Source organism: Bubalus bubalis, chromosome 2 (assembly GCF_019923935.1).
Source record: "Bubalus bubalis isolate 160015118507 breed Murrah chromosome 2, NDDB_SH_1, whole genome shotgun sequence".
Classification (NCBI taxonomy): Eukaryota; Metazoa; Chordata; class Mammalia; order Artiodactyla; family Bovidae; genus Bubalus; species Bubalus bubalis.
The window spans coordinates 29,191,184-29,202,303 of NC_059158.1; the positions used below are offsets into that span (position 1 = coordinate 29,191,184).

The window sequence follows — 11,120 nt, forward strand, 5'->3', positions numbered from 1 at the left end:
TCTTTTGTAATTTTTCCATAACTCATCTATAGTCAGGTCAAGACAACCCCTCTGTCTCAGGAGTAAGATTCAGACTATAACAGCAGGAATGGAAAGAGAAAGATTTTGTCTTAATTTTCTAACATTTAGCGTAGAATTTGGTTTCAAATCCCCTTCAACACATCAAGAGTCAGCTTGGATTCTAGATGAGATTTTCTTTCATGGTGCATGAGGCAGAGTTTAGGAAAAAAAGAGGAAGTAATTGAAAGAGCATTAATCTCCGCAAACAGAGGATTGAGCAATCAAGGGAAAAGGCAGAAGACATTAAAATGGTCAAACACGTGGTTGGCTCCCATTTGGAATAAGAAGATGTGTTAGGAGATAATGATATGAAGGGCTCTAGCCTTCTCTCATTTTGTGACTCGGAAGATAACTCTAGAGTTGTCTAGCACCAACAGTGGAGAGTCCCACTCAGTAAAGAGTGTGTAATTGCATTGCCAAGGGTGGAGTGTTCAAGTTTGAAATTCCAAGGTCTCCACCAATTCTTCAGTGGCTTATGAATGGTATTTTCTATGAGGAAAGCTGCAGTGAAAGGGAGAAGATGCCCAAGTAGAGGGTGGGTTGGCTATTTTAGGACAGAAGTCAGGGTAGAACATAGGTTCTATCTTGTTGATAGGTTGCAATTTTTAACACTGGCAAATACCAAATCCCAGAGAGAGGCCAAATTATGAACTTTATTATCTGCAAAAAATGATCACCCACAATGGGAGATGTCCAGAAATGAGATCAGTTATTCTTCAAAGGTCATGAACTTATTCACATGAGGTAACCACCTCTTGAACTCCTATGTCAGGAGTTTCCTTTTTCTTATACCTGGACCTCATCATGAAGAGGAATCAGGGTAACCATGGTGGAAAAAGACAGTGAAGCTGGAAAAAGAAAAAAAAAAAAAAAAAAAACTCAAAACCCTGAATAATGCCTAAACACTTTTATTTAATCATAATTTTTTTGTGTCAGACTTCTGAAAAATAGGATACAATAAAAAGCCAATAGAAGCAATATGCAAGCAAATTTCAAAGTTTCTAGAAAATCTGTTATGTATTGCAAGGAAATTTGTAAACTTCTTTGAGAAAAAAAATTAGGTGATAGGAGCAATGTCTTGCTGTGTTTTATTCTATCAGATTTTTTTCTCAGAGCAAATTTGATGGGATAAGTGGGTAAAAATTGGCATAGGAGAAAGGACAAAGGCTGATGACCAAAGCAGTCAACACTTTCTTCCCCTGGAGACACTATTTCCTTACTCCAAGTGTTTATTATGTTTAATGCTATGTTTGGAAGATGATAATAGAAATTATGATAGTTACTATTGATAATAATTTATAGTCACAATTAATGAAGATATTTTACTAGCAGAGCCTAACATTAGGTATTAATAGCAATTTGGTGAAAGCTTCTGACAATCACTTGTGCTTTTTACCAATCAAGGAAATGAGGGGAACAAAGGCTCAAACTGCTGAATAAGTAGTAACAGTAAAAGTACTGAACTAGGAAATTCCCTGGTTGTCCAGTGGTTAAGACTCTGTGCTTCCACTGGAGTGGGCCCAGGTTCGATCCCTGGCTGGGGAACTAAGAACCCTCAAGCCATGCTGTTCAGTCACTCAGTCATGTCCAGCTCTTTGCGACCTCATGGACTGCAGCACGCCTTGCTTCCCTGTCCTTCACCATCTCCCAGAGCTTGCTTAAACTCATGTCCATTGAGGCATTGATACTATCCAATCATCTCACCCCCTGTTGTCCCCTTCTCCTCCTGCCTTCAATCTTTCCCAGCATCAGGGTCTTTTCTAACACGTCAGCTCTTCGCCTCAGGTGGCCAAAATATTGGAGCTTCAGCTTCAGCATCAGTCATTCCAATGAATATTCAGGGTTGATTTCCTTTAGGATTGACTGATTTGGTCTCCTTGCAATCCAAGGGACTCGCAAGAATCTTCTCCAACACTGCAGTTCAAAAGCATCAATTCCTCAGTGTGAGCCTTCTTTATGGTCCAACTCTCACATCCATTCATGACTACTGGAAGAGGCATAGCTAAAAAAAAAAAATTAAAAAATATTTTGAACTAAGCAGATGAACACAGGCTGTAGGTCACCAGTGTGGGCATATAGGTGCACAGTTGCAAATGCAGTTCTTTTTATATGGCTTCTGTCTGAAAACTCAAATTGTATTTGTTTCCTAGAAAACAAATCAGGATAAAAGAAATGAAAATAGTAAGTGCATCTATTAATAGATAAGAAATCCATTGGCTTATAAAGCTGGTCAAATATTGATGTCACATCTCAATTCAAATAATTTAAATTGGGCCTTGTTTCATAATTGGAACATTTAAAAATTTTGAATGCATAAAGAAAAGTTTTCTACATTTCTGCGTTCCAAAGTTGATGACCAACAACTAATATTTGTGTCTTGCATTTTTTCCTAAAGAGATATTTTCACATTTGCTTTGCCTTTATATTGCTGCTGCTAAGTCACTTCAGTTGTGTCCGACTCTGTGCGACCCCATAGATGGCAGCCCATCAGGCTCCTCCATCCCTGGGATTCTCCAGGCAAGAATACTGGAGTGGGTTGCCATTTCCTTCTCCAGAGAAGGCTGAGCACTGCAGAATTGATGCTTTGGAATTGTGGTACTAGAGAAGACTCTTGAGAGTCCCTTGACTGGAAGGTCAAACCAGTCAATCCTAAAGGAATCAACCCTGAATATTCCTTGGAAGCTCCTTTATTGGAGCTTCAGCTTCCAATACTTTGGCCACTTGATGCAAGGAGCTGACTCACTGGAAAAGACTTATGCTGGGAAGATTGAAGGCAAAAGAAGAGAGAAGCAAAGAATAAGATGGTTAGACAGCATCACCAACACAATGGACATAAATCTGAGCAAACTCTGGGAGATAGTGGAGGACAGAGGAGCCTGGTGTGCTGCAGTCCACAGGGTCACAGAGCTGGACACAACTCAGTGACTGAACAACACAACAAGAAATCTTATATAAACACAATGCTCACTGATTAAAAGACAACTTTGCCAAAAGCAAAGAATTTGGGGATATGACTTCATTCAATTGAACTAGAAAATTTTAACAGAAAAAAGGGCATGTGATATATAACATGTACAGAAAATGAGAAGCCTGTCGTCTGTGTTATCACATAGGATCACATAAAGAGGTAGAAGCAGTCAAGGTTTATGGGGCACAAAGCTGCAGAAAAAAACTATGTAAGTATATATAGCATATAAGTAACTCAATAAATTTTACCTTAATAAGCAAGGAATCTTTAAATATTTACAAATTTAAAATATGTAAGAGCAGCTAAAAAAGATTTTTAAAAAATGCTTTTCAGTGTATTTCAAATCAGTTATGTTCTAGAGAGCATGAGGACTAGATATTTACTTACCACCCTGATTCAATAATTACCAAGACTTTCCTATATTTATTTCATCTATCTCCCTGCTCCTTTTTCTGATGTATTTTAAAACGAAACATCTTACCGCTACATACTTGAATATGCATTTTTGAAAAATATGGACATCATTCTTACATAACAATACAATTCATCGCAGCTAAAACAATTAACAATGACTCCTTGGTATCAAACACACAGTCTATAATCAAATCTTCCCAATGATCTTAAAAATGTATTTTTAGAGTGTGGTTTGTTCTTATCAAAATCCACACAATGCATTTGATTGTTATCTATAATATGTAACTATCATATTAAAATGCGATCAAATATTTCTGATATAGAAGGTTGCAGACAAGCATTGAAAAATTTGTTAGTATTGCAATACACTACAAAAATATATTCCTTTGAAATCTTTCCTCTTAGAGGATAAGAAAGAGTTAACTAATCATTAGGTAATTAATTGTGAAATCAAGGTATAGGATTTACCTCTTCTGTTTTCCTTGTAATAATTAGCTTTCTTAGATCTCAATTTTCTCAAAATAAAAAAAATAGCATAGACCTGGATGAAGTTAATAAATATCAAAACATCCAAAAGTTTTGTATTTCATACCTGATGAGCTCGACAAATCAAGTCTAAATCATGACGATTCAGAAATTTACTGACTACATCAGCCCCAAAAGTGAAGGAAACACCACGATCATTTTCTCCCCACCCTTGCACATCCTTATCTGGGTCAGACCACAGCAAATCACAGAGCAAGCCTGTATCAGGGACATCAGACCTTTTTTACTCATGACTACACAGTAAAAAAGAAATATGTAGGTAGATCTTGTTTGTTTTAAAAACACATGCTATCAAAATAATGACCAAAGCATCCTTCTGCCTTACTGTGACCAGATAGGCACTTTGAAAAAATTATTGTCACAAAAATACTTTTGTGAATAAAGCAAAAGAAAAGTGAAAGTGAAGTTGCTCAGTCATGTCCAACTCTTTGTGACCCTGTGGACTGTAGCCTACTAGGCTCCTCAGTCCATGGAGTTTTCCAGCCAAGAGTACAGGTGTGGGTTGCCATTTCCTTCTCCGAATAAAGCAAAGGTGCTTGCAAATAGTGATAGTGTTGCGTGTATTTGTATCTGTGTTTGTAGTTTGTCTGTGTGAAGAGGTTGGGCTTATTGGAACTTAGAAGCTTAGAGAAATGACTCCGAGGAGCTGACACTGAGACTTCCAAGGAGGGGGATACAATAAAGCTTCTCCTAGGAGAGCTGGAAGAAGCTGGAATAAATTGCCAGTTCTGGAGCTGGGACCTGTTGCTGGCAGCAACAGCCAAATAGCTTCAAAAAAGAAAGAGTATCCTCCTCTTCCTCCTCCAGCCTCACAATCTCCATGTAGTGTCCTAGATTTGAAAGCCAGCTGGTAAAGCTGGAATGTAGTTTATACAACCTTAGCCCTAGCACCAGGCAGTACAGTGTAGAAAGGAAAATTTGGAGGTGAGAGATTAAAAAAATCGTCTGTGTGTGCCCTGGCAGAGGATCACTTTCTCTGGCACACAGGTCAGAGTTGAACCATTTATGAAAAACTGAATCATTTGTATACAGATCATATTTGTCTCACCTTGGAAAAGAAGCATCCATATTCATAGTTCCCCCTCTAATGCCAAGGTGGCTCAGTGGTAAAGAATCAGCCTGCCAACACAGGAGACATGGGTTTTATCCCTGGGTCGGGAAGAGCCCCTGGAGAAGGAAATGGCAACACATTCTAGTATTCTTGCCTGGAGAATCCCATGGACAGAGGAGCCTGGTGGGCTACCGTCCATGGGGCTGCAAAGAGTCGGGACAACTGAGTGACTAAACAACAACTGATACTATGGAGAGTCTGGCATCCCTCTCTCTCTCTTTTTTTTTTTTAGTTTTTATTTTATTTTTATATATTTATTTTTTTTTACTTTAAAATATTGTATTGGTTTCGCCATACATCAACATGCATCCACCACGGCTGTACACATATTCCCCATCCTGAATCCCCATCTCTTAATTTACCTCTTTTTGGGTTTTCTAATTTTTTTCTCATTAGCTTCCCTGGAGTTTTAGAGTTTACATCTTGCCTATGTATATTCCAGATACTCTGCTAGGAGCCAGGGACCCAACTTATACATTTTCTACATCTTTTCTAAAATACTTGGTGTCCATCTCATTTTAGAATATTATTTACAGGTAAAAGTGTTCTTTTTTATTTTTCTATTGTGTTTTAGTATATTGATGAATCTTTCTTTAAAAAATTATTTATTTGGTTGCATTGGGTCTTAGTTGGAGCATCTGGAATCTTTGTTGCAGCATGCAGGATCTTTAGCTGTGGCATGTGGGATCTTTAGTTTGCTAATTTTGTTGAGTCCAATCTGCTGTTATAGATTTTTCATTTCAGATCGGGTATTTTATGACTTTAGCATTTGATTCTTTTTATAGGTTACAATTCTAATAGAAAATTTGTTTTGTCTTTTTTCAATAATTTTCTTTTTTTTAGTGAATAAATTAATCATATATTTTTAACCATTTATCATTTCTTTATTATTATTATTATTTTTACTTTACAATATTGCATTCTAAAAGTTCCTTGTCTGTTAATTTTAATAATCATATCAATTTATTGATCTGTTTTTTATTATCTATTATTTATTTTTATTATCTGAGATATCTGCCACATGGGCTTCCCAGGTGGCACTAGTGGTAAAAAAAAAATAGTGTAGAATATGTAAGAGACACAGGTTCAATTCCTGGGTTGGAAGATCCCAGTCCCTGGAGGAGGGCATGGCAACCAACACCAGTATTCCTGCCTAGAGAATAAAGGTTTCATTGAATACAGACATTGAATGTGGTCCACTGGAAAGGGAATGGCAAACCACTTCAGTATTCTTGCCTTGAGAACCCCATGAACAGTATGAAAAAGCAAAATGATAGGATACTGAAAGAGGAACTCCCCGGGTCGGTAGGTGCCCAATATGCTACTGGAGATCAGTGGAGAAATAACTCCAGAAAAAATGAAGGGATGGACCAAAGCAAAAACAATACCCAGTTGTGGATGTGGAAGGTCTGATGCTGTAAAGAGCAATATTGCATAGGAACCTGGAATGTTAGGTCCATGAATCAAGGCAAATTGGAAGTGGTCAAACAATAGATGGCAAGAGTGAACATCAGCATTCTAGGAATCAGCGAACTAAAATGGACTGGAATGCGTGAATTTAACTCAGATGACCATTATATCTACTACTGTGGGCAAGAATCCCTCAGAAGAAATGGAGTAGCCATCATGGTCAACAAAAGAGTCTGAAATGCAGTACTTGGATGCAATCTCAAAAACAACAGAATGATCTCTGTTCGTTTCCAAGGCAAAGTATTCCATATCACAGTAATCCAAGTCTATGCCCCAACTGGTAACACTGGAGAAGCTGAAGTTGAACGGTTCTATGAAGACCTACAAGACCTTTTAGAACTAACACCCCAAAAAGATGTCCTTTTCATTATAGGGGACTGGAATGCAAAAGTAGGAAGTCAAGAAACACCTGGAGTAACAGGCAAATTTGGCCTTGGAATACAGGGTGAAGCAGGGCAAAGGCTAATAGAGAATGCACTGATCATAGCAAACACCCTCTTCCAACAACACAAGAGAAGACTCTACACGTGGACATCACTAGATGGTCAACACTGAAATCAGATTGATTATATTCTTTGCAGCCAAAGATGGAGAAGCTCTATACAGTCAGCAAAAACAAGACTGGGAGCTGACTGTGGCTCAGATCATGAACCCCTTATTGCCAAATTCAGACTTAAATTGAAGAAAGTAGGAAAACCACTAGAGTATTCAGGTATGACCTAAATCAAATCTCCTATGTTTATACAGTGGAAGTGAGAAATAGATTTAAGGGTCTAGATCTGATAGATAGAGTGCCTGATGAACTATGGACTGAGGTTTGTGACATTGTACAGGAGACAGGGATCAAGACCATCCCCATGGAAAAGAAATGCAAAAAAAACAAAATGGCTGTCTGGGGAGGCCTTACAAATGGCTGTGAAAAGAATAGAAGTGAAAAGCAAAGGAGAAAAGGTAAGATATAAGGATCTGAATGCAGAATTCCAAAGAATAGCAAGGAGAGATAAGGAAGCCTTCCTTAGTGGTCAGTGCAAAGAAATAGAGGAAAACAACAGAATGGGAAAGACTAATGATCTCTTCAAGAAAATTATAGATACCAAGGGAACATTTCATGCAAAGATGGGCACAATAAAGGACAGAAATTTTATGGACCTAACAGAAGCAGAAGATATTAAGAAGAGGTGGCAAGAATACACAGAAGAACAGTACAAAAAAGAGCTTCACGACCCAGATAATCATGATGGTGTGATCACTCACCTACAGCCAGACATCCTGTAATGTGAAGTCAAGTGAGCCTTAGAAAGCATCACTACGAACAAAGCTAGTGGAGGCGATGGAATTCCAGTTGAGCTATTTCAAATCCTGGAAGATGATGGTGTAAAAGTACCGCAGTCAACATGCCAGCAAATTTGGAAAACTCAGCAGTGGCCACAGGACTGGAAAAGGTCAGTTTTCATTCCAATCCCAAAGAAAGGCAATACCAAAGAATGCTCAAACTACCACACAATTGCACTCATCTCACACGCTAGTAAAGTAATGCTCAAAATTCTCCAAGCCAGGCTTCAGCAGTACGTGAACCGTGAACTTCCTGATGTTCAAGCTGGTTTTAGAAGAGGCAGAGGAACCAGAGATCAAATTGCCAACATCTGCTGGATCATAGAAAAAGCAAGAGAGTTCCAGAAAAACATCTGTTTCTGCTTATTGACTATGTCAAAGCCTTTGACTGTGTGGATCACAATAAACTGTGGAAAATTCTGAAAGAGATGGGAATACCAGACCACCTGACCTGACTCTTGAGAAACCTGTATGCAGGTCAGGAAGCAACAGTTAGTACTGGACATGGAACAACAGACTGGTTCCAAATAGGAAAAGAGGTACGTCAAGGCTGTATATTGTCACCCTGCTTATTTAACTTATATGCAGAGTACATCATGAGAAACGCTGGGCTGGAAGAAGCACAAGCTGGAATCAGGATTGCCAGGAGAAATATCAGTAACCTCAGATATGCAGATGACACCACCCTTATGGCAGAAAGTGAAGAGGAACTAAAAAGCCTCTTGATGAAAGTGAAAGAGGGAAGTGAAAAGGTTGGCTTAGAGCTCAACATTCAGAAAACTAAGATCATGGCATCTGGTCCCATCACTTCATGGGAAATAGATGGGGAAACGGTGGAAACAATGTCAGTTTTTATTTTGGGGGGCTCCAAGATCACTGCAGATGGTGATTGCAGCCATGAAATTAAAAGACGCTTACTCCTTGGAAGGAAAGTTATGACCAACCTAGATAGCATATTGAAAAGCAGAGACATTACTTTGCCAACAAAGGTCCATCTGGCCAAGGCTATGGTTTTTCCAGTAGTCATGTATGGATGTGAGAGTTGGACTGTGAAGAAAGCTGAGCACCGAAGAATTGATGCTTTTGAACTGTGGTGTTGGAGAAGACTCTTGAGAGTCCCTTGGACTGCAAGGAGATCCAACCAGTCCATTCTAAAGGACATCAGCCCTGGGATGTCTTTGGAAGGAATGATGCTAAAGCTGAAACTCCAGTACTTTGGCCACCTCATTCGAAGAGTTGACTCATTGGAAAAGACTCTGATGCTGGGAGGGATTGGGGGCAGGAGGATAAGGGGACGACAGAGGATGAGATGGCTGGATGGCATCACCGACTCGATGGACTCACGTGAGTCTGAGTGAACTCCAGGAGTTGGTGATGGACAGGGAGGCCTGGCGAGCTGCGATTCATGGGGTCGCAAAGAGTCAGACACAACTGAGTGACTGAACTGAACTGAGATAATGTTATTTTTCAAGCAGGATGGTTTTTCCTTTCCTGTACTAGGCAGTGAGATCAAACTGGGCTGGCTTGAGGCTGTATTACAGGCTGGTAAAATTTAGCTACTGGTGCATTCAGATTTATATGGTGTATTGTCAAGGGCTCTCAACAGAGATCCTCTGGAACTTTTTCCCTGCTTTTGAGAGAATTTTGTCTTAATTCTTTATTATCATACAATGCACAATTTTACTATTTGGGAGATATCTTACTAGATAAACCAACTGGATGACCAAGGCCCCTTAAGTGTACAATTTTGTCCCTCTAGACCTGTGAAGTTCTCCAAAATATAGCTGGAAGTTCAACCTCCCTCTTCCTGGGGACAAGAATGAATGCTCAGCCTCTGACTATGCTCAGATTATCAAATGTCCTGGGTAGAGTCTGGAAGGTATCCCTGTGCCAACAAACACACATTTCACTTGCCCAGGGGCAAAGAGTGAGTGTTCTTTTTAACCTCACGCTCTTTTAGAAGATTTGAATTTTAGAAAAATAACCTTTTAACTTGCTATTGTTTTGCTTTTTGAAAGAAAGAAATTGGAATCCTGTTGCATGTTGTTTTACTGTCTCCCACATACCCTTGTCTCGAAAGTCTAAACTACAAGTAAGGAGACAAAGTTCACAGTACCTTGTTATGCTTTTTTTTTTTTTTTTTTCTAATGTAAATGGTGTACTGGTCAACCAAAAAATTGAGGATTATGGAACAACTGGCTGTCTTTCATTGCAGGACAATTTCTGGGCAATGCAAATAAATATTTAGCTGTTGTGGTAGGGAGGATTCTCATAGCAACTTTGCTATTAAAAAGGGGGTTGTTGTTGTTCAGTCATCCAGTCGTGTCCAACTCTTTGCAATCCCATAGACTGCAGCATGCCAGGCCTCTTTGTCCCTCACCATCTCCTGAAGTTTGCCCAAGTTCATGTCCATTGCATTGGTAATGCCATCCAGCCATCTCATCCTCTGATGCCCTCTTCTTCTGCCCTCAGTCTTTACCAGCATCAGGGACTTTTCCAATGAAAAGGGAGTATTATGTGATAAAGTATGGGGAACATTAAGGAGAGGCCCAAATTACTAGAATCTGCTTGCAAGGCAGAAGACCTGGGTTGTATCACTGGGTCAGGAAGATCCTTTGGAGAAGGGAATGGCTACCCACTCCAGTATTCTTGCCTGGAGAATTCCATGGACAGAGGAGCCTGGCGGGCTACATGGGATCTCAAAGAGTCTGATATGACTGAGTGATTAACTTACACACAAGCCTAAAAGTGAGGTAGTGTTAACATACTATAAAATGTTATATAATTTTGTGACCAAGTATTTTTTTTTTTAATTAAGCATTTGGTTTTGGGTTTTATTTTAAAAGACTTTTAGAATATTTCTTCTAAACAAAAATAAATCTACTATTCTTTTCTCTGCCAAAGAGTTGCTGCCTGTGCCCATTTACCTGGTAATAAATCAAAGGTATCTATCATCATCATCTATTTATCTATATCATCTATTAACTACTTAACAATCAGCTTCTTACCCATGTCTAATATTTATATATATGGTTATGCTTTTGGCTATTAGTCATAGTGGGTGATTATAAAAATTATAAGTGCATCCTGAGAGGACAGTACACCAAAGAGACAGAATGTAAAGAAAAAAAATCATGTATCCTTGTCATTAGAGGAGATATTTCAGTTGTTACATTACTACTACCTAACAACAACAAAAAATAAGTATCAATAGAATGA

General features: G+C 38.9%; 1 non-coding gene across 1 annotated transcript; it reads left to right on the forward strand.

The window, feature by feature from the left end:
• Window positions 1–1,532: 1,532 nt before the first annotated feature.
• Window positions 1,533–1,605, forward strand: TRNAG-UCC. Its single transcript has one exon. It is a non-coding gene; the product is annotated as a tRNA-Gly (tRNA).
• The last annotated feature ends 9,515 nt before the right edge of the window (window positions 1,606–11,120 follow it).